Genomic DNA, 21,794 nt, shown 5'->3' on the forward strand with positions numbered 1-21,794 from the left:
TATTATTAAATCCTAGTAATAAGGCGTTCAAATCCTAGCCCAGGTTAATTTCTGAAATGTCCATAACTTGTCATTATTTAGAATTTAATCAAGTGATATCAACTTGATTAAATTCTTTCAAGTATGCGCAATCCTCAAAAATACCCCGTCGCTGCAATGATGGCTTAATACAAAAAACTGTGTCGTGTAATACTTTGAATAAACGCTTCAAATTAAAATTAAATACTAAATGCAAGATTACATGCATTTTGTATTTAATTTTTCTTACACATTCTAAAAACATACTTCCGTGACACAGAACACATGTTTCGATAACAAAAGCCTCGTTTTTCTTGCTCTAGTTTTTTGTTTATGCCCATAAGTCATACATCATACCGCAGATGTGACCAATCCTTTGACAATTTATAATATCGAGGAAAAATAGAAGACCTGCCTTTACTCCGTCAAATTGTTACACAACATCGACATGACTTAACGAAAAAATGATTTATTAAAATCTATACTAATATTATAAAACTGAAGAGTTTGTTTGTTTGTTTGAACGCGCTAATCTAAGGAACTACGGGCCTGATTTGAAAAATTCGCCCATTTATCGAGAAAGGCTATAGGCTATATAACATCACGCTATGGCCATTTGGAGCAGAATACCATTAAAAAATGTTACAAAAGCGGGGAAAATTTTGACCAATTCTCTTATGTGACGCAAGCGAAGTTGCGCGGGTCAGCTAGTAATAAATAAATGTTTCAGACAATCGAATAACGTATTGTTGAATTGAAAATTTATAGAGACTTTCATATTCCCAATATATACTCTTATGAAATCGTTCGTCAGGATTTTGTGTGTAAGTCCAGTGATTTTTTTTCTGAATTAAAAAGTCAATAACAAATACAAATAATGAATTGTAGGAACCAGTTCTGCAGGTTTTTGGATTACCTACTTCTTTTACAGTATATTTACTGAAAGCTAATTTTATATTATTGCTACTATTGACAAAATGCTAGCAAAGTAAAAGCAATATTTTCAGCCATAAAGCGTGACAAAGTTGCATCGTAGATCAGCCTATAAGCCTACAGTCTGTCTACAGGAATAACAGTAAACCTGTCTTTAGTCGATTTTTACGACTTTACCCGGTAGTGCATAAATGCAGAGAAGAAAACTATTTCTAAGAGAGTTTATACACGTTTCATATTTTTAGTGCATCATATAACCTCGTTACATGGTTTCTCGTGAATACATAGGCCGAATTGGTGGTGTAATTTCATGCAGATCTCGAATGTCCGTAGAATCTCGCAGAGGTTCGTAGACACACGTAGGCGTTCGTAGACGCACGTAGATATTTGCAGATGTTCGTAGATCGGACATACAACATTCAAGTGTACCAAACAAATGCTACATAATAGCGAAGTCTTTTGCATTGTTTGATAACTTAACGTATTGAAAATACATCTTTACGTTAGCGGTAATTCAGCCCAATACATAACAATTTCAATTTCAGTTGCAACCCCGACTTTCAGTAATTAGAGTACCAACTGTAAACCTAAGTCTTAACAGTTCTTTAGCTATCAACTGACCAGTGCAGGCGTTGTTGAGTGTTATATATTATATAGAAGTACACTTTTCACTTTAACACGTTTCCTTTGTTGCTCATGTGGGTCAGTGCTATTTGATACTGAGTGCAGAGTGCAGAGAAAATAAGATGATAGTATCTTATATATATTACAATTATGGTAAGAGATGTCAAGGGATTATAAGAAAACAACGGAAAAAATCAGTAGAAAGAAAACTCACTCTATGTACATTTTAAGAAAACTACAAAGAGTCAGTTATGATGAGTTTTTAAACAAGTTTTTGTTTTATATGCAGCGTATCTTTAAAATACAACGACGTCAAACGTCAAGAATTAAAATAAACTATGCTCTTGCCGTCACCTTGATACTTATTACGTACTACATTTTCGTTATATGCACTAAAATATTGCACAAAAAAATACAGTTTATTAGCAATTTATTACTATTCTGCAGTTACATAGCACTAAAAATGGCACGTTTACTTCCATTATAGGCTATAACGAGACCAATTAGAAGACTATAAATAGGCTTTATGTAGGCCGTATCGTATATTTTTTCAACGGAGTAATGCCACCATAAAATATGTTAATAGTTCATAAAGGAACGCAGTAATAAAGCACTCAGGACGGCGATAATAATCTTACCTGTTACGTTGTGGAAGCTACAAGTAAATGTACAGAATATTGTACGAGTATGTAATTGTCCGAACATTACGTTAATGAATAGAGGGTTTATAGGCTCAGTTTTATCGATGAGATTATCTTTGTAAATAGCTTTTTTCCGTAGCACAGAAAAATCGATATTTTGTTGTAAAAAAATACGAATCGTTGAAAATATTGCACTTGCATTTTCATTTTATCGAGGGAATAAAGATGAATGATAAAACAAGATTGCATACATACCCGTAAATCACGTTCTTATCTGTTTAAGACTTAAGCCGTATTGTCATAGACAAATACCACAAGCTAACGCACCGATAATCATTGTAAATAAGAACCAATATAAAAATTTGTTGCGATAATATTTTAGTCCTAAATATTTCATGTTAAGCATCATAAAAGTCTTGACTATTATTCAATTTCAATCGGATCAATAATTCTCCTAACTTCAACAAATAAACTGGGACAAACTTTTTATATCGATATTCATAATTGGCACTTTCATTGACCACTAAGGAGAGACAGCAAAAAGCTAATTGTTTGATGTCTTTTGTGGTTTCTCCGCCGCAGCCTTCGAAGATGACGCTTATAAATTGACAAAGTTTATTGGACCATATTTATTGGAAAATTATTGCCGCACTTAAAAGATGGAAGATATTAATAAATGAAAATCAATTTGTTTGTCTGTGTCTATTTTACTAAACTAAAAAGCAAAAGCTACAATATAATATACAGGGTGTGGCGTAAATAATGGATAATCCTTTACCAGCGGCAGGGCGACTTCCCGACTGATCTAAAAATTAAAATTTATCTCTGGCACAAGTCTTTGAGATTTTGGCTATTTTGTGTGTTTTTTAAGAAAGCGATTTACGCTCGTTCTTTTTGATGATGTGATCACAATTGAGCACTTGTGGTGAAAAAAAAATGTATGGTGGCTTTACTGCCCACGCCATAAATAATTTTTAAATTTTATTAGAATTCTAAATTGGTATAACATGCAGCATTAATACCGATTATTGTCAAAATATTACAAAGAACTTAAATTATTAACACTTTTGCCGGTCGACTTATTTTATTTTTACACACCCTGTATTATAGGACTTTTTAAGGCTAAAAGTGTTCTTTGCTCACGCATGCACGTCGATGTGTAACTCAGTTCTAAAGCAACTATCCCATACTATATTTAGTCTATAATTAGTCTATGCTATCCCAGACTATAATTAGTCTATGCTTCCTACTTGCTATGATCCCAATCCCAATTTCCAATTATAAGTTGCAGTTCCTAAAACACTATTAGGCTCTTGTATCACAATATTTAGAATTTAGTCCATGTTTGACTAATAGCCTACTAACCTTACTTAGCTCCACACAGTATCAAATTATCTTGCTTCAGTTGCGAATAAATTGCTTTCATCAATATTATCCAACATCAGGCCAAAATATTGAGGCAACATTGACATGTTAGTAATATCCTGCCGTGTCATCGTTATTGATGAGATTCCAGGTGTACTCGCATTTATAACTAGGGACTAGAGGACGTTGACATTTGAAGTATTTACTTTTAATTATGATGTTTCATGTTTGATTGGATAGGTAAATCAATCATTTTATTCTCAGGCTACAATAATCATATTTATATATTACCTGAACACTAAATTTGCAGTTGGTGTAGAGTGATTTCGAAAGAAAGACAGCTCTTTGCCCGGCAGTGGGGCAGTCAATTAATCTCATAAAAAAATGAGATCACTAGATTTGTATATGCTGTCAGTGTAAAATTGAAATTGAAACAATAACTATAATTTGCAAATCTTCACTCATTTTTTCTTCCTTAAGTATCGAACCTACCACAGCCGGCACAATAATCACTAGCTTGCTAGGTATACCTTTTCACTAACCTAATTTGACACAGTAATTAGTCCCAGCAATTCACACCCAATGTTCTAATTCTGACGCGATAGTAAAGCAACAATTAATGCTCGTTCTCGACTGAGCATAATTATGATAAGCTCGAGTTGTCAGCCTGAGTGGTTGCCGTCAACACAGCGTTACTACGCTCTATTTGTAGTTTAACAAGCACCGTTACTCGTTTATATTGTGGAAAATTATTGCTGTAAATTATGGTGGAAATATTGTAAAAAATTATCGTTAAGTTTGTTTTTTCTTAGGTACTAGGCAAAGGATTTCATAGTTTGTGTAACTACTGTATGAAGGTCAGTTTTGTGCATAGAAGCTAATGCACTTACCCGTCTTTTAACAAGATGTAAGCCCATAAAATCATCCGAAATCATGGCCTAATTTTGTATGATTTTCACGCTTCAAATATAGTCCAGAATTACGACATCACCGAAGCTGCAATTGACAATAAACTGGATGACAGAATAGCCAATAATTTAGCTTGTCGAACTTGCATCCTGCATCAAATTGCCGTCCAAAACACACACATACACACCTACACAAAGCGCGATCTGCTATCTCATTCCACTCTTATAGAATTTATCTGATCTCTCGTTCCCGCGTGGTACAAAAGTGAATGCAACTCTCAGCTCTTCCCACAGTTGCCACGCATTACGTACATACGTTTGCAGTGATTTAGATGCAACGTTTTACACAATTAATCGTGCATGATTGTCTCGGCGAGTAATAGCTAGCATTGTGTGGGATTTATATGACTATCTGGTAGAGAGCTTTATCTGTAGGAATTTCCTGATTACTATCTCTGCGGGAAACTACTCGGATTGTATGGTTTAGGCTGCTTAAATCTCTGGTATAGTATTGTTTGCATTGTTGAAAATGCAGGCTGGAATAGCCACTGTACGTCCTAGTTTCATTAACATATATTAATTCAATAAAATAAAACAAAAATAAATTGAACCCAGTGATGTCCCACTGTTGATCAAGGGTTTCCTCCCGTAATGAGAGAGGGGAAATGGAAACTCTAATAAACAAACTGTTCTATTAAATGTACTGCGATCCTTATATTATTATAAATAATCAAAAAACATGAATACCAGAAAAAAAATAAATGTAAATCGTTGTCATATTTATATTTAAGCTATTCTTAGTCACGCGTCATTGAATGCTTTTATGTAATTAAAAACCGTTAATTTATTCGTAGAGGCATCATCTGCATTCTGGTAACAGGTGTTATTTCAACAATGGCACGGAGCCAATTAAATACAAATGAATTGATGTAAACACAGGTAACGCGAAAATTCACGATTAATGAAAATGTTCACGGAAATACGCGGCCATTTCAAATGGAATGCTCCGGAATGAGGGATTTCAACTTTGGAGTGTTTGAACTTGTTCGTATTATAACTTCTACGCAATGTTTACCTGCTGCCACTCTAAAATGTTTATGTAATTTACTTTTTTTTCTTTTCAGCCTTATTTTTTAAAATTTTAGTGGCAGGTTTTAGTCGTTAAGGGTTGGTGTCATGAATTAAATAGCGGGGGTATTTTGCATTCACATGAAGCTCTAGTTATCCTATGACGGCCAGAACCATTCAGTAAAATGTCTTTCACCTCAAAATATCGGTAGGTATATCAAACAAAAGTTTACAGTCATATTACGTAGTCGCATATAGTGTATAAGTTTAAAAACACTACGGAAATCGAACCGTACTTCACATATTTTATTTCCAGAAGGTCGATGAAAACAATGACGTCATTAGATCGTCTAACCGGCGGCAATCGTGGAAGCCTTAACAAGGCTCAACTGAACAGTGCAGACATAAGTCATCGTCGACAAGAGTCGTTGAACTCAAAACGACCGACTAAAACGCTCGTAAGTCGTCAAGGAAAACGGGGAGATGCCATAAAATAATTGTGTGATTCCTTCCGAACATGAATACTGTTTACGGTTGTAGAAATGATGGTGTAATGCGGTTTATGGGAAATAAATAATGCAATCCTACATTGGAGTCACGGGTAAAATACACGTATTTATCCAGTACTATACTCGATTCTCTACTACTATCGACCACCGACAACCGTCATCGAGAAATTTTGTATGAAAATCGGATCAGCGCCTCTGACGGGTTTCGTAGGAAATACATTCTAAATGTCAAAATTTCGATACTCGACAGTACCGGCTGTACAGAAAAGCGCTACTGATATGCAGAGATTAAACATTAAGCTTTAACTACATTGACCATCATGAACTACTTGGACTGTCTTTTTATCCTTTTCATCTTGGTCTACACTACACGGATGACTTGTTAACTGTGATTTCAACTCTATAGACTTGAATAAAATAACATGATGCTTTTCAAATTCGTACAATGAATACAGCTGTGGCATTAATGCTGTATTATGTGATAAAAATCTCATTGTTATCTCAAAAAAAGGATAAAACAAAGCATCTTACAAAAACTTCTACAACATATATAAACAGACGTTTATCAAATACTCGGATCGGATGGTACCTTCATTGGCAGAACAAACGTATTACGGCGGCAATATTCAACAATACCGATGTCCCTGAATACGTTTTTATTGAAACGTGATCGTAAAATAGCGCTTCGAATGGCCGAACCGATCCTGGCGTATCGTATCAACTTTTTTCTTTATACCCAGTAAAGATACCCTTAGAAAAGATATGATGTCTAGCCTTTTTGAAGGGCAGATGACGGGATATGTGCTGTTGTATTGATATTCGGACCCAGTAAATGTTTACAGTTTTGTCGTAAGTATTTGATAGATGCGTTTAGATATCGAATGTTCTTTTTTTGTTTTATTTTTCTTTGAGAATTGAATGTGAAAGTGCCGTTTATGAGAATAAAAATTGTTCGTCCGTTCCTTTATTTCGTTTCTGTCGGACTTATTAATCTTTTGGGATCGTGAGTGAGTACCTACTAAACTTACGAAACGTTCTAATATTTTAATACGTAGTTAAAAACTGACAAAAGATGTAAAAACGTCGTAAATATTTCTAATCAAAAATTTTACAACTCTTCAATGCTCGTGTTTTACATCGACGACTAGAGTCACATTAGAAAATACTTATTTTTTACGTAACCCACGTTGAATTTAATCAAAAATGAGAGGGCACGGGGAAAAACCAGCTTTATCATGGCATACAGCTGTTGTCATAAAACAAGTCCAAACGTCCTGTACAAAAAGATATCAAACTCATTTAATTTTCCGCCAAAACAGAGTAATGACCAAGAGGGGTCTCTTTAATAAGACTGACGAGATTTTCTTGTGATTTTATTGCCCACTCCTGCGAGTAAATCGCTCGTTTAGATGTAACGACCAACAATTTACAGATCTCTTCATGGCTTGTCCTAATTTTCTTTGAGTTTTTACGCGTCTTTAGGATTTTTAAAAGAAAATAGTTTGAGTTTATTGTTTCAAGTCGGTTTTATCTGTAGGACACTTGCGAACATAATCATTTGAATGCAAATTACTTTGTTCTGAATACCGAGTCTTATCGATAAAGCCTTGATACGCTTCGATTCTGTTACGTAATATAAACGAATATTGAACTATATTAAAGTTTGGAACTACGAAATCGCGTTTCTATTCAGCCATTAGCTACAAGGTTCCGTTATGCACAATGCAGTAACAATAATTACATGAATAAATAAACGTGACTTATACAAACACAAACAGAAGCAAGGACTCGAACGAAATTAATTACAAGAGTCACGTAAATATCCAGCCTTAATACTCACTACAAATAACAATATTAATTTCATTCGTTTGAAGTACTTAGGTAATCAATTTGACCCGTAGCACGATAAGACTTACATTACGACTTTTAATATTTAAAATTGAGCCATGCGGGCGTTTATCAACAAAAGCCTTTTTCAAAGCCCCCGGCGACCGACGGGTTAAACAAAAAACACTCGGTCCTCGACAAAAACCACAACTATCATTTTCCAAATCTTTTGTTTGTTTAGATCCATTGTTGAAATTAAACTGTGGCTTAGCTGCAATGTGAATAAATGTTTATTGTTTCAGCTTCAAGTCTCACTTTTAATATAACGTAATATGTCAACGTTGGTTATAATAGCGTGAGCACATACAAATACATTCATCACTATCGTTGCACCTTTGTGTTGGTGTTTGAAGATGAGAAATCTTTTAAAATAGCTAAAAGTTTTTAGCATTTACTAAACATGCGAAAAATTCAATTGGACATCTATCCTTTTTTTAAAAGTAATGTGTACACGTGTGTCTGATTATATTTCACAATTACTCTAGAGCAGCAATAACGACCCGCATAGTCTAACGAGTACAAACACACAAAATAACGAATCTATATTTCAAACGAATACTTGATGACATAATATTTTCCACTTCCTAAGACTGACTTTCGCTTTGACGCTACAGTTCGTGTAATGAAGCAGCCAGCAAACACAGAAAAAGAAACATAAAAGTAAGAATCAAAAGCTTTTCGTTCAGTAATACATGAAGCTATATTCGGACATCCAAATTAAAAATTTGCTTTCTGGCATCTGCCTCTGATCTGTGAGAGCTGTTCGGGGAAATTGCTTTTTAAATGCCGATATACTGAAACGATTTCGGAACGCTTTCATATTAAAACGTAGACTTTATCTGTACTTAAATTTGAGATGTATTAAATTATAAATAGATTCTAATTACTCATCCAGACAAGTTTCAAACTAAAATATAATTCAATACTTAAAGTAATTCGTGAACGTTTATGCCCTAATTTTGTTATTAAACTTAATTAGACTTAAAAGTTTTAACTTCACGCCTCTTTATTGAACTTTAATCGGTTTCGAGACGAATAAAAACGTATTAAAAAGTCGTTGAACAACTTTTACTTCGCCTTAAAAAAGTTTCTCAAGAAAACGTGCTTTAACTTAGTTAGAATCTTCAGCGAAACTATAAAATACTTTTGCACGGGTCATTAATACTAAAGCTATTGGTAGTATTTTAAAATCTAACCTTATTTTACGATGATCGTTCGGATTTCCTTGGAGTCGAGTAAGGTAAAGCGAGTAAGTACTTACCGATGTTTTTAGAAGTTCCCAAACAACTAAAGTGTATTATTTGACAATTGTAAAGCAGCTTTCAGCGGGTGATGTATAGCGGAACCTTTTTTTGACATCCTATTATTTTAAAAGCCTTGAATACTTTGTAATAACAACGTGAAAAATATTTCCTTCAGAGTTACGCAAGCAATGACAGCAAAAAAATATTTTTTTTGTATAAGAAATGTTCATCTTTGTAAAAACAATCTGTGAAAATCATCTCATTATACTATCGCGGGAAACGTTTGCTTCAACTGCAAAAGATTGCATCTTTCAATTTAGAAAAAGGTCCCCACTATTTTGGAAGGTTTTGGAAAGAGCAACAATATCCCGTTTCGGTTCAGCACCAACACGGGAAAGCAATTTCGTTTTCACAGTCCGTCGACTTATTATTCAAGTTGTGATTGGAACCAAACCTAAACCATTGCAGTTGGATAAAGAAAACCTGATACAAAAGAATTTATGAACCAGATGTCTTGATAAGTCTTGTGAAATGTTGCCAAATGCAATTCTTTGTTACAAAGTTAGAAACGCGGATTGAGTTCTAGAATCCTAGTATTTCTATTTGTAAGTTTCTTTCTTACTTGGGATATGTTGTTCGTAGTATGACAAACACAGTTTATCCAGACTCAAATCAACCCTTCATGTAGAAGTCGAATTCTCTACAATACATCAAAAAATGTAAGTGAAAGTAGTACTAAATTAAGCCATCCGGGCTTAATTTCGTACGAGTACGAGCAATTATTATTAACAAAATAAAGAAAAAACACAATAAAAAAGTTAATCGCAACTTATATTTATTTATACGGAGCACTTGTGCTCGACGAAAAATACTTTATCTCAACAAACGTAGTAGAAGAATGATCTAATAGGTAGCTTAAGTGCCAATATGGCCAATCCATTGCCCACGGGAATTCATTGTTCAATTTCGCAGAAAACTATTCAGTCTATTCTATTATTCTTAGCCAATACTAAGTCAATGAGGAAATACATGAAACACATGATTTTCATAATAAGTGTAGTTAAGATGATAGACAGTTTTATTTGGCCATCTCTTCATCTGTATTGAAAAAAATCTCGTCACTTTCGAGAAATTTTAATTATGGCAGCATAAATCACATAGTTGTTTTTTATAATACAAGAATATATTTTGGATTTGCTTCATTAGTTTTAAAGATTACTTAACAAAAAACACAACACCTTTTTATAACATTAATATAAAAACATACAAAAAAAAACGAAGACAAATGTTAGGCTGAAAACCGCGAAAGTTTATTGCCAGTAATAATTCGCGGGGCTTTTCAAGACATTTCTATGTTGTTATTAAGGATCTGACTAGACACGACAAATTCAAAACATTTGTCAGCAACCTGCTGTGGGCAGACGGAATCATTAATTCACGAAACTCATTTATCTTGCCAATTCCGAAGTAGACAATGAAAATGGAGTGATCAATAAAAAGACCTTTCACAGATCGCCTATTGTCATTGCGAAAAGGTTTTAATAAATATTGGGAAGGATTTTCCGTTCGTTTCCGTAAGGAGGCCAATTTGTTGAATACCCTACCGCCGTTACTCGGTGCCGTTGATCTTAAATTGGCTGAAATATTGATTGTGGGCACTTGTTTCGAATTACAAAGTACAAAACAGATAGACTCGAGGCTTAAGACAGTCAACTACTCATGTAAAATATTTGAAAACATTAATTTTGCTAACACCGATTCATTTGAAGTGCTTAATCAAATATTCTAATAAATAGAAAAAAGATACATAAAAGTGAAACTACAATTCACGCTCTAGATTATTTTAAAATAAACATAATTGTATGTTAGTAGAAACATTGAAAATATAAAGTGCTTCTTGTTCACTTGTCAAAGTAGAGAGGTTTTCTCAACCGTTATTGGTTTCCTGTATCAAAAGGGACATCGTGTTTGTCATTCTTACAAACGATTCACAATCCACAATCAGTCTTACAAAGCAAATATTGGTTTGGGGAATGAACAGGATCAACATGAATACGAACAGATTTCTCATGAAATTTTCTTTACTCATAACAGTATGTGCAAGTATGTAAGCTATTTTTATCGGAACGTGTTTTTTAGCACGCTGGCTTTTCTAGTTCCAAGAAGTTTGTATGTAGGTGTTCTATTCTCTGTCGTTCTTAGAATTCTTAGTTGCTATATTTTATTTTAATAAAGCCGCTGACTTTGATACTTTGTTATATAAATGAGCAACAAACGTTCTTCGACTAACAAAATTTAGCACTTAATAAAATTACTACAACAATTTCCTTTAAAAATGTCCACGCCAACTTTTTTAATAAAACTACAACCTAATTCCGTTAGCAAAACATCCTACTTTTATAAATGACAAAATTTTATCTTCAACGAAATTATTTATATTTTCTTCGTGATGGCCATTTTTCACGCTGTGCTTTTGAATGGAGGCCCGAATATGTCAAAGTTCAGTCATTTGGCCTACCGCTGCCGTGAAGACGTCTGCTTCTAAATTAATGATGGCACGTCAGATAGATATGATTCAGTGTGACGTCACGTACGCTCGGATTTATGGCTCTGATATATCCTCGTTAGAAGAATATTATGGCGTAATAGGTTAAACGGATATGAGCTAAAACGTGCGTGACTATGTTTGCATGCAGAGGGAATATTTACGAATTTTTATGTCGATTTAAATGTTTTCTATTTCAACAAAATACAGGCCATTTTTGGTAGACAAAACTAGTGTGTTAGAACTTGCCTACGTATTAGGCTTTCACCTTAGGCCCCTACTAAATCTAATTTCTAAAGTCGTTTTCTCAACCTTTTAACTCAAGAAAAACGGCTCTCGAAAACGAACCTCTCGAATCTATTTCAAGAAACCTACTTCAAACTAAAGCGTCTTGACATATTGTTAGAATTAATTGCAACACAAACTATAGTACATCAAAGTCTAAGGATAAGCGCTTTTACGAAATAAAATGTCGTATTTTTTTCCATTAAAATCTTTCTTTATCCGTAGTTTGCAGAGAAAGTAATTTTCTGTAAATGGAGTCTCCGGACCAGGTTAATGGCTTTAGACCGTTTCGAATCATCCCCGACTGTTTGACGAAATGAACCACACTCGTCATTAAGTGGGGCTGTGAGTTCAAAATTGCGAGTTTAGAGCGCTTTTGGTAAAATTTAAAAGAACTTCGTTAACAAAAATATAAAACTTAATGTAGCTAATCCACGAATCCTTAATACCACGATAAATAATCTACAATTTTTATTGCCGTAATTTGTTTAAATATAAAACGTTTAATCATATAAAAATATGCAAAACGAAACTCCTATCGCAGGTAAATGTAATTCGTGAATTCGATGACCTGTTTCGTCATTTTATGGATGACATGTTCACAGTCCAACTAGCATCAAACTGGTGACAGTTATGCACACTGCACAGTACACACACAAACTAAACAAAATACGACCAAAAGGCTCACCTGTCAAGTCCCACTCCGTTATATGTTGTTTTTGGTACATAAAATTGATAACGTTACATTCGTTTTAGTCACTCTAAATCCCATACATTGTTAACAAGACACTCTTGACAAAACAGTGGAGCCAAAATAAATGAGTATTTATTTTCTCAGTGAACAGCTTCAAGCAATTGCCGTTTTAAGCAACGCCGATCCGAGTAGATTGTAAAGAATTGGATAAAAAGTGAGATTAGATCTTTTCATTTGAGGAAAGGTCCGAATATTGGTCCGCTGAGGCAGTTACTAAGAAATGGTGGATTGAGTTTCGAAACGTCAACATTCGGAACATTTAAAGTGGAGAAAAAACATTTGCTGAATAGATTCGAGTCGGTCCCCCGGGCGGTACAGTATTTCGTATGTATGACAAAGCTTTTCTTCAATATCTTGTTATTTTGTTGCCTGCTGATAGGATCAAACGCCGGCGGAAAGTATAAAAAGGTATAGTAATAAAACTCGAGACCTGAATTTCTTTGAGTACCGTACCTGACGCGACGGTGGATTTATAAATAGTGTTAAAGGATGAAAACATTTTATCTGACGCCGGGAAAATGTTAAGATATTTTCAACGAGCATCTGTAGCTTACATAAAAGTGGAATAAAACTATGCTACTAGCTTATAAATCGGATAAAGATACGGAGGCAGTCCTTTTCTATCACTTTTAAATACGGTCGCATGTCAATAAATTCCCACGCACACTTGTGTGTACAATTTATTTACAAGCGAGTTTAACGGATGCAAATGTGTGAGTGAATTTATTTATTTGAGTCCGTTTTTTATCGGTCTCTAACGAAAAAATAGGGTTGTTTGACGCTCACAAACTATGTTGTTAGCCTGTAGGTTTACCCGTTATATAAATATTAGAGAAGTGCACATTTGTTTGCCACACATTGTAATCTATTGCTTTGAAAATAATACTAAAATACGAACCTTTTATTTTAAATTCTCTTAGCAGACATAACAAAACATATTGTTTACATTCATATATTATTATTATCATAATCTGCTTTTGTTTCAAGACTATAAAACTCTGACTCTCAGAAAAACAATTAGCATATAATATTTTAGCAACAGACAGACAGACTTTAGAAGTTTCAGTTCCTACCCTTTACATACGAAATCTTTAAAACAATGTAAAGTAGATATTACATTATAAAAACATAAGCGAATACAAAAGAATAGAACACAAGATATTGTTAAAGAACATTGAAGAGAAACGTCAAGTGAGCATGTAAACAGATTGCTTTATTATTTTGAACGTGTAGTCTTGTGGGACACCCTGTAACCTATACGTCGTAATATTTCAGCAAATAATTGTATACAAGGTTTCCGTGGTACAAGTTGTAAGCGTTAACGGACATTGTTGAAATGTGTCAAAATATTTTAATGAGTTTTTCTAAAGAAAACGTAAATTGCGATAAATAATTAGTAATCTACTGTATTCACTTTAAGTTACATGAATGGTGGTAATAAATTGATTGATTCGAGCCTTTTAAAAAAGAATATAATTAAAATATTTATAAGGAATTTTAATGACAATAACATAAAAAATGTGACAAAATTGACATGCCAATATACAGATGCTTATTAGTACGCTACTAAATGTGTTATGTGTTCTGTCTTTGAGACCCAAGCATTTGATTCTCATTAAAGTTATAAAATCTTAAGAAATAAATAAACTTTTTGTTGTAAAAACTTTCACATTACACGTTTTTCTTAACCGCTCGTCACTTACACGCTCTACCCCGAAGCCTCAAGTTTCATCTACAGGCTGTTTGATAAATGAGCCACAGGCTGCTCATTTTCACGCTACTCCTGATTGATTAGTTCCAATATTGAAATTTGCAACGCCCTGTATCGCGAAGGAAATGCTAAGCAAGGAGGCTGGGCTAATGAAATCAATTTCAAAGTCATCTCGATATTCTGTGAGGACAATCATTTTCATTTATCCGGTGATAATGGAAAACGGAGTCTTCTACTGGCTTTTATGAAAGATTCAAAGGGTCGCTGTGTACAAGGTAAGGTTTTTAAACGAATCAAATAATACTGCCTTAAAGGAATTATATTTTTACCTCGTAGTAACCATTTAGACAACACAAATTTTAGTATCTAGAGATGTAGTTTTAGAAGAACTGCCGGTAAATCATTTTCATTTTAAGATAAATACGCAAAAACAGACGCTCAGTCAATATTATAATCAAACATATGACTGATAATAGTTATTCTACAAAATTCACAACTAAAACCTAGCCTAAACTTATTTATCTTCTTTTTCGAACTAATATTGTAGTATACATATAAGTACTTATTTGAAATCCAAACACAGTACATTCTAAACTATAATAATGTAAACTTTACTACGTCAAGACGTTAACTATAACTCAATGACCCAATTAATATGAAGCAAGTTTAAGTAGCGGGCACAGATGGTGTACAGTGACGTCACTGATTGATTCCCACTACGGACCCCGCATTAATCATGTTTGGGACAATCTATGTTACTATGCTATTGTTGCTAGGGGCGTGGTCATACATTTGTTGGTAACCACACGATGTTATGGATAGGGTAGAGGTAAAGGCTTCGGAAAGGAAATTTTAAGATTTCTTGCGAAGTGGCGGTAATTTCATTAAAAGCAACTTTTTTCAATCTTACGTGTAGTATTTGAGTTATATGATTTTGGTTTTAAATAGATTACTTTTTGCGCTGTTTACATTATTTTGCGCAGTGATAAATTAGGTTTAATGTAAAAAATATATGTTAGGTACGTATTTCGGTGCAAGAATGTCAATATACAAATAATGCTGATGTGGATCATTTTTAATACCAATCAATATCCTATCACCGTTAAGTAGGTAATATTATACTTTCAACCAATCTGATAAAAAAAAGAAGTGAACAGATATTTCAAACCTCTCAATATCAATACAAATTCCCACTACACTTTCGCCAACAATAACTAAAGAACCTTGAAAAAGCGATTCAACTTTACTTCTCGTATACGGTCCACACGTCAGCCTGTCAGAACTTCGTCCGGTACAGAACTGTACAGTAAACAACCCGACCTAAGTGAGTACAATTAAATTGAAAAATGTTCCACGAAATCGATCTAAATCTTTAATTTAAAACCATGTACGCACTTCAGAGAATCGGGGTGATTTTTAACTAATTTTGTTTGCTGAGTTGACTCTTTGCGTGACAGTTAATGTAAATGAGTAAGTGTTAATGTAATTGAGTGTCCTATATAAGTATTTTTACCTTTGAGTTTGGAGAAATGCAGAGAGAGAGAAACTTACTTATGTCGTTACTATAAATAAATATAGTTTTTAGGCATAGTTGTAATGTTTTGCTAATGCAGACATGTTATAAAGTAGTTATTTATGTCTTGTATGTATACTTTCTTCGATCGACTACAAAAATATGCTTAAATTGCCTACCTTGTGCTACTTGAGTGCTAATTGTTTACCTTGTGATTTTTAAAGCTACTTGAAGCAAAATATTTTAGACAAAATCATTCAAAGAGGTCTTAAAGAATACTCCTATAAATAGCTCAACGATCGACAATTCTATCACAGATTTCTTGCTATAACCGCTATCACTATTTAACAAGAATTCTAGCTGTATTACTATCCTCTCAAGCGCCCGGCCACCGTGTCACGGTTGAATGTTCTACCCCCGTCAAGCGCCCCGCCACCGTGGTACGGCAAAACGATCTTACATTTAAAAAACGTAGAAAAGAAATACTAAAACTATCTTTATCCTTTTCAAACATATTTAACATTGAAGCTGATGAAACGAGACGACGATCTAATGCACACACTTGAATAAGTGGTTGATATAGGCCAGAGAGCACCATAAACAACATCTGACCCAACGACATGTTCCTTTATGACCAATATTGTAAATACTTTTTTTAACTAATTTTAAAGATTTGAGTATATTTTACAGTTGGATTTTAATGTCATTATTCATTAACTACACGATAAGACCTTTCGTCATATTATTTTTTTTGCCTAAAAATATTTATTAGACTTTCTTCAAACACATGCCTAAAGCACACAATATTCAGATTAAACCGACTATTGTGCTAGCACTATCAAATATTATTTGTAGTTTATTGTTTTAATCTATAGCAAATTTTATGTAGATTTCAAATATATAAGGTATGTCTAGGGTGTTAGTATTAAAATATGACGGAATCGACGCTTAAACGCCAACCGCCAATTCAATTTCGCGCGCCATTTTTGGCCCGGACGCTTAACGGTATATTTGAATTTTGACGTTGGGGCGCTCGAGAGGCTATTCGACTTGTGACACAAACATGAACAGAACATTGTATGCAAAAGCCGAGTCAAACTGATGCGAAGTGAGGGTGCAACATGTTCCTGGAAAAGCAAAATAACTTCACTCGTACATGTGGTATAATCAACCCGTTATATTTACCAAGTATTTACTAAATACAAAACACTGTGTTTCTAACTTAGATACTACTTCCAGCTTGGAATGCATTACCTACTTTAAAAAAAGTTAATAGCAATTAGCTGGTAGTATATAAGATCGAATGAAATAATAATATGATCGTTTGTTAATTGATGATCGAAATACGTAAAGAAATTTGTTATCAGTAGACTTTGATTGACTGTGGCCCCATAAGAGTGATAAGGTGACAAGGGTCAGTGTGATCTTTAGTGAAACCTAATACATAATATGTACTCTCTAATAAATGTCAATTAAGCTCTGATGAACAATGTACCTTACATTGTTTTCAGTGTTTTGTATTTTCCACTCATATACAAAAATTTAAAGATTTCTCTCTCCCGCTTAAAGACACTCTTTTCACAACTTTCACTATTAGCTTCTTGAGTAAAAGAACAAATTAATTTTAGTTTAGCATGACGTCACAATATTGATTTTGACTACACCAATATTCGTTATTGGTTTCAGCAGGGTCAACGTTAAAGGTTAAGTTGCTCTCAAAAAACAAAGTATCGACGGCGGCGGCGTTTTAAAAATGCTTATTAAGCAGATATTAGGCTTACAACTGACTACAAGATAAAAGCGAATACAATACATTAACTTTTAATTTTTTAAACGTAATACTATGTAATAAGCTTTGAAAGAAACTGTAATATCACCTACTAATTATTTTAAATCAAAGTTAACGACCGTCAAAGTAAAAATCTTTTCACAGACCTTTTAGACATAAAAAGTAAAACTTTTGTTACATAAAATACATGACAATATTAAGAAAATATTTGTCAGAGTCACGTACATTAATCTACTAAGTGAAAATAACTAAAGAAATAAGTATTTTTTAATAAAAGATATTGTTGAAAATGGTGACAGCCGATTGCGTCCCACGCAAAAGGCTCAGGTTTAGATCCAAGGCACATGTTTGACCTTTAAGAAAGTGATGTTTGTATTAGAAATTGACTGTCGACTTTCTTAGATTAAGAAGAAAAATATTACAACAAAATCCATCAAGCAATAAAAAACTTACCATGCGTGGGATTTATGTTTAACAACGAAATAAAACACGTACTCTAAGTTGAGATTTGTACAAAATATCAATCAATCCAGCTCAAATTTCAGTCTAAATAAAGATGAAGAGTGAAATTTTAATAGCAATAACCTCACATTTCAAAGACCTGAGAAACTGCGCATCACAGTCACACCTCTACCAAAGAGACCACAAGGGAACAATCACCAAGACCACAAAATCAATCGCGTTATGAATATTTTAAACTGAAATCATCTCTGTGCATTCTGTCGACTTTACGTATCCTACAAAAATAACGTCCCTAGTCCCTACCTTATAATCAAAGGAATGAAAGCTAAAGAAATCTATAAATAGGTGTACAAAAAATCTGTCAATATAGACAGAAGAAGGCGATACGAGGCTAATCTGTAGTCTAAGGCTTACCCGGCCATCAGAGCACGCGAAACTGACATTTATGTGTCAGTGAACGTCCCCCGCGTCGTAATAAACCGCCTACGAGGCGATTGCTAAATATTACAGAATAGACAAGCGATTACGTTGTTTTTGTATACTTTAGGAATGGGTTAAAGAATTACGTAGTTTTGGTTCGGCAATTTTATTTAAATTTTAATGATTGTTATTTGAGTTTTGTAACGTTGTAGGTAGTCATTTACACCTAAATGATAGTACAATTATACTATCATTTAGGTTTCGTAGGTAGTTGTGAGTCGAATAGAAAGTGAGAAACAACACATGAAGACTGAAAAAATAAAAGATGTATAGACAGAATTGATTATTATGAACACTACAGTTTAACGTAGTTTGCCTAAAGGAGAATGGGCAAAATAGTATGGAGCCTGGGCGATCCGCGGCCAAACTTGATTTTTTGTTTTTTTAATGTAGTTTAGTCCTATAATTACCGTGTAGAAGTTTTATTGCCGCGACGCACTTATATGACGAACAAAATACATTTTTGTTTTTGAGCACTTTTAATAGTATAAAAACATATTTTTGGCTTATATTCGGAGATTAAATAAAAAGTACTATTTATATTATTGCATACAAATGTAGACATTATTAATATTCGAACAATCATAACATGTAAATATAATCGTAACATGTAAACATCTTGCTCTTCTATAATATATTCACTGAGACGACTTATCTGTCTTGAATGCTCAGCTTAAAAACGAGGCGTTCATAGCCAGTTGCGCTCACTGGTCAGTAAACGATCTGTTGGTTAAGCAACCGTTGGCGCGGTCATTCTATAGATGGGTGACCGCATTGTGGTATTTGAACTGAGCTTCTCCGTGCTTCCGAGGGCACTTAAAAAGTCGGTCCCGGTTGTTGTCAACTAAGATAATATTCGGGCGGCTTGAACAACTTTGAAACTAGGTGAACCATATGATAGATAGATACGAGTTACGATTATTGTTCATTTTGATGGCATTGCAATCGTTATAAGAAGATGTAACGTTATTACACAACATTAAATGCATTACAGACACGAAATAATTGTATTTGTTCTATGAAATTCCATTATATTTACATGTCAATATATTGTTTCCTGAAAGGATTGCAGCGAAACGTTCTTAGTAAAAGTTGTTCCTAGTTATCATTACTTTAATTTGACACTACTTTCATTAATGGCCGCCGACCGCCCAGGAGTGCCCATTCTCCTTTAAGCTTCATAGCTTGAAACGATTTTAAAATTTATTAATAAGTTCAACATTTATTTTTATAGAAGTCTACACAAACTCAGCTGATTTGTAAACTAACTTAATTACCTTATACACACCTATAAAGAAAACCAATACGTATTTTGCCTTTAGTAAACTCGGTTGTTCACCTGTCTGCAAGTTCATAACTAAAATTACTTATTTCTGGTTGATTGACTGTCGCAATCAAAATGAAAAGCCATAGAAAAGTTTATTTGCTTTCAAAGTTATCTCAAAGACTTCCAAGTTAAATTAAATGAAATATTAAAGTCATTGATTGATTTATTTGATTTCATTATTCGATCAAAATCAAAATGGTTCATTCAAATTTTGTTTTGAACAACGTTTTCATTTAAAGTTAATATTAATTAGCTTTTACTTGCGGCTACACTCTCTAAGGAGCTCGTTCGGCTTAGTTTACAACAGCCGCACGGATCGATCTCTTAGGTTAAGCTACGCTTGCCGAGGTTGTTCCGTGGATGGGTGACCATCTTATACATATCGAGTTCCTCCGTGTTTCGGAAGGCACGTTAAATTGTGGGTCCCGGCTGTCATTTTCGAAGATCTTTGACAGTCGTTAACAGTAGTCAGAAGCTTGAAAGTCTGACAACCAGTCTTACCGAAGGGTATCGTGTTAATACCCAAGTAACTGGGTTGTGGAGGTCAGATAGGCAGTCGCTCCATGTAAAACACTGGTATCCAGCTGCATCCGGTGAGACTGGAAGCCGACTCCAACATAGTTTGGAACAAAAGGCTAAGCGAATATATATATATACTTGCGGCTACACTCATTTATTCTTATTGCTAGGAATAGCCGCTTAAGTCCTTTCTGAGACTTTTTTTCTTTCTATACCACAGATTAAAATAATATCCAAATAGGTTTATCCGATTTGATATGAATAGCACAAAGAAACAGACACAAATTCACATTTTTAACATAAGTACGGATACCAATTTCGTGATACAGTTAATTTCATAATCTTGATTTATTTTAAAAATGCTAATTAATTACATTTTCTTTGTAATTTAAGGTAGCTATTTGTACTAGTTGTTTTAAGAACATAATCAACCTTCTTATTCATGCAAATATAATCATGTACCTACTCAAACACGAATTTGTAATTAGCAATGTTAATTAGAGCTGATTTGTAAGTCTTATTGTAAAAGTTTAATGTTATTTTTGTACTATGATGTTGATAAGTTCTTTGAAGAAATTATTTTATGTTTTTTTGTTTTTTTACTTTATGGGCTACGAAAGGTTAAAACAATATTTGTACGATTTCAGTGATTTCAATAAAAAGTATATTTTATACCTAGCTACTGAAATCAACTTATGTCAGAAAATCTGTGTCTAATTTACAAACACGTTTGAAAACTGGAGATTGTTGATGTATTGTCCATATACATGCTGTTTTTATTTAAATGCAAGCAACGAAAGATGTACTTCCTTTAGAATCAAATGACTGTATTTTGACTTATTAATCTCCAAAGATAATCTGAAAATGTTAACTTTTAAATAAAATACAAAGATTCAACACTACAAAACATTATATTATACCGTAATTCGTAGCATTAACACACGGGGCGCGTACGAAAAAAATGTTAATACAGCCACACTGTTTGAGTCTGTGCAAGTCAATCGCCGAAGTGGTCGGAACCGGGTCAGTGTGGGAACTGGAGCACTCGACGCGATGACGACTTGTACCGTAATGACAACTCGGCTAATGATTTTAAGGGTTTTGGATTTTGCTGTACGGGTTTTTGAGCTTAGGGTTTTATTGGTAAGTAATTATTGACTGTGTTTAAAGCCTTAGTAATAGGGCGTTGGCAAACAGCTGCGTTACGTATTA

General features: G+C 33.8%; 1 protein-coding gene across 1 annotated transcript in view; it reads right to left on the reverse strand.

Moving 5' to 3' along the window:
• The window catches only part of LOC142977806 (potassium channel subfamily K member 18-like), a 158,921-nt gene that overhangs the window by 75,613 nt on the left and 61,514 nt on the right, over positions 1 to 21,794 (reverse strand). The gene's annotated exons all lie outside the window — the stretch shown is intronic.

This window comes from Anticarsia gemmatalis, chromosome 13 (assembly GCF_050436995.1).
Source record: "Anticarsia gemmatalis isolate Benzon Research Colony breed Stoneville strain chromosome 13, ilAntGemm2 primary, whole genome shotgun sequence".
Taxonomy (NCBI): Eukaryota; Metazoa; Arthropoda; class Insecta; order Lepidoptera; family Erebidae; genus Anticarsia; species Anticarsia gemmatalis.